Source organism: Protopterus annectens, chromosome 1.part2 (genome assembly GCF_019279795.1).
Source record: "Protopterus annectens isolate FY-2018-M chromosome 1.part2, PAN1.0, whole genome shotgun sequence".
In the NCBI taxonomy this organism is placed as follows: domain Eukaryota; kingdom Metazoa; phylum Chordata; order Ceratodontiformes; family Protopteridae; genus Protopterus; species Protopterus annectens.
In genome coordinates, this window is record NC_056727.1 from 1,202,752,043 (window position 1) to 1,202,755,581 (window position 3,539).

The 3,539-nt window shown below is 34.2% G+C and overlaps 1 protein-coding gene across 1 annotated transcript in view; it reads right to left on the bottom strand.

Moving 5' to 3' along the window:
- The window catches only part of LOC122792286 (uromodulin-like), a 360,676-nt gene extending 357,733 nt beyond the window's left edge, over positions 1-2,943 (bottom strand). Inside the window, exon 1 of the mRNA XM_044060058.1 lies at positions 2,923-2,943. The gene's annotated coding sequence lies outside the window, so the exon portion shown is untranslated. The remainder of the gene's footprint in view (positions 1-2,922) is intronic.
- Between the last annotated feature and the right edge of the window lie 596 nt (positions 2,944-3,539).

Genomic DNA, 3,539 nt, shown 5'->3' on the forward strand with positions numbered 1-3,539 from the left:
TCTAATTTATGGTATATGAGACCCCCTGTCTTTTGGTCTCGGGATGTGAGAAGTAAAAGGTAAAAGGTTTTCTGTCTTTAATATGTGTGGTCAGGGGTAAAGGTTTACTTTTAATGAAAAGCCTATCGAGGTGGATTCTCTGAGAAATATTAGTCTGATAAATTGCTTACAGAACAGTTCTTGACTTTGCATGAATCCTTATACTCTACTGACAAGGATGTATTCAGTAAGACAATTTTCCGGCAGACCTGTACCTGTAGCAAAGTGGAGGTGTCTATTCCTTTCCATTCTGGTATCTCCTCCAAAAGTATTTATTCCTCCTTATGTAGAATTCTAGTCTGTAAAAATATATTGGGAATTGAAGCAGCCTATCCAGGTTTTGTAGCAATCTGGATGTTGTCAGTTTGACTTGTGGTTTCATAGTGTGTAGCACTGGGGTTTTAAAACAAAGAGTATGACTGTATTTGGAATTGAAAGGACTCTCAAATCTCAGTGGGCAATGTGAACTGCTTTATGAATTCAATGATTCAAGAAGGAGGGACTCTTTATCCATTTAAAGAAACATGTCTCTCTCCAACATTTTTTTTTCTAGTAGTCATAAGTGAATAAAAATGAAACACAATGTTAGATTTGTCATGCCAAGATAATTTTAAAATAGGAAAAAAAAAAACAGAATGATAACTGAGTCAGAATTTGATGAATGTCTATTGATATACTTTGTTCACACCTCATAGGAGATTTCTGAGTTTTCAAGAAGGGAGTCAGAACTTTGACTGCTGTCCTTAGTTTACTGTCAGCGTCTTACACATTTATCAGGTGTGTAACTGCAGGTGGTAGTGACTCTGATATCATACCTCTCAACCTATTCGTGCAAAAAATCTGGACAAAGCCTAAAATAATGAGGGCGTAGAGTCTAAATATTGTTCTTGTACACTTAGAAAGGAGCTAGAATAACAGTGTTTGTGTTAACAGGCATTTTCTGAAGGATACGCAATCTGAAACTCAATTGTATGTTATTTATTTATCAGAGATTTGACAGAAAACCACAAATTATATGAGTAATAGACCAAAATATGGGTGAAAATCTGAACAGTTGAGAGGTATGACTGAGATTCAAATTAAAATCCATTTTATTACTGTGCTTAAAGAATTAAGCACATTGCAAATTAAAAGAAAGTAGTAAAGTAACATGCAGACAAGAAATTAATGGTTGATCAGCTCAGCTTTGAGAATTAGTAATATCAAAGTTGATGACAGTTATGTTATCAAAATAGGTTAATCTGGAAATATAGGACCTTGGGAGACATGTTAAAACCACCTGTTGTTGGGAATTTTCAAAACCACCATGGTAGTATTTTCCAAATGTACTTGATACACAGTGCAGTAAATAACCAAGTTTCAGGCTGCACTTTTTTTTGGTTCAAACTACATTATAATATTCCCGCAGGTTTATCAGGTACAAGGGGACGGATTAACAAACCTAATTGGGGTGGCATTAATTAGATAATAAGAAGAAGACACTGTGGACTACAGTGTCCATTTATAACCAATGACCACTCCAACATTTTGCATCTTTTGAACTAAACTCAAACATATTCTGTCTTAGAAAGTCAGTGATTTCAAAGCCAAAGCCTTGGAGTCCATCAGAGTGGCATGGACTGCCATTACTATTGTCTTGGAAGTGTCAGGTCTGCACTAATTGTTTCATGTCCACACATGGATATGCTCCAGGTCATGTGCAATGCTTTAATACACTCGTATTCATGTGTAGTAAGCATGTATTCCTCACACACAAGTACTGTGTGAGTAAATCTGAACATGAGAATTGATAAACTATACTTATGTAAAAGTAACTCAACAGTAACGCTTTAGTTAGTAACTAGTAATAGTAATATATTACTTTCACTTAAAAGTAACTAGCAATAGTAACTTATTACTTTTATAAGTAACTGGCACAACACTGTTTGAAATCCCATATACCATATAATCAGTGCAAAAAGTCTTTCAGTGGTTAATCAGTATTAACAATGAATAAATAAATAACATATCCTGTTTCTGAAAGAATTCTATTTACATGCATGCATACAGTTAGATGGATTGTAAAATATAACTCCATCAGGCATAATTTACATATTTTGTGAAGTCTAATCCTAGACTATAAATGACACGTACAGTCAATATTAATTTCAGTATATAAAATGTGCATTTAAAAATATGCAAACACTGTCATGATACATTATATAATGTATGACATTTAAAGGACTTTAGATGTTCATAAAGCTAGGAAGCTCTGCATAATGCTAATACTTGAATTGCTGTATTCCTGTTCCAGTCAGCTGTCTTCTAGGATTTTGTGCAAAATAATAGCAGTTAGGAACATAGGCTATATAAGAGAAGGCAGGTCAGACCAGAGGCCATGCACTCCTTGTTAAAACTGACCCTCTGCCTCTACTACCTTTTACAAGGAGGGTGATGCCTGTGAATTCTGTTGTAAATTTAAGGGCACCATCTATCTGTCCAAGCTACATGAATGAAAGAGTACAGCTACTATTTATTTATTTATTTATTGAAATTTGTTGACCAGGAAAGTCCACTGGGCCCAAAGACCCATTTTCAGTGGAGGCATGGGGAGAAAAGCTCCATACAATCACAGAAATTTTTGCATAACATCAGCTTAACTTTGAAAGTCAAGAAAATTTTTACATAATACAAATTGAAGTAGATATACAAGACAAATATATATTATAGAGCTATACAATACAAGAAAATAAACCCAGTGTGTTAGATTTTTAGTAATTCTGTTTGTATATTCTCATAAGTAAGAATACTGTTTAATCAATTTGGTTTATTCGGCCACAGAAATAAAGAAAGCAAGAGAGATTGGATGCAAAGACAAATAGTGTAAATTGTAAAATTTACTACCTGTCTGGGAATCAAACCTTGTTCTCCCTTAAATTATCATCTGACTATTCCATTGTAATGTGTACCTTCTCTGGGTACTGAATGAAACTGGTTTATACTGAATCTCCTCATTAATCTAATTAATAAATTAGTAAATAAATCCACTGGGCTGCAAATCTGAATTGTGAAACTTCAGAGACTACACCGCCACAATGTGTCCTATGATGGAAACCTCAACACACCCTAGAGTGACAATAACAAAAATGTTTGTTAACACTTCTATCTGAAACTATTTTTCCTGTTGTAGTTCCTGTAGGAATGTAGCCTCAGTAGATAAAAGTTAGATGTAATAATCTGCAGTCTTTTTTAAACCATCATGGGCTTTTTGTAAATGAAACATTCCCTCAACCCATGAACACATTTTTTCTGAACCCAAACCAAATAAAACATCAGATCTTGAGTAATACTACAATACAAAACAGATATTAGAAAAATATTGTTACAGCAACATATCAGCAATTCATAAAGGGATAAACTCAGTCTTACCTTCCCCTCCGGTAAAATACAATACACTGGCTCTGATATTTCTTACTGCTGCTTATTATAGTAGTTTTGCAACTATTGTGGTTCCTGCCAAA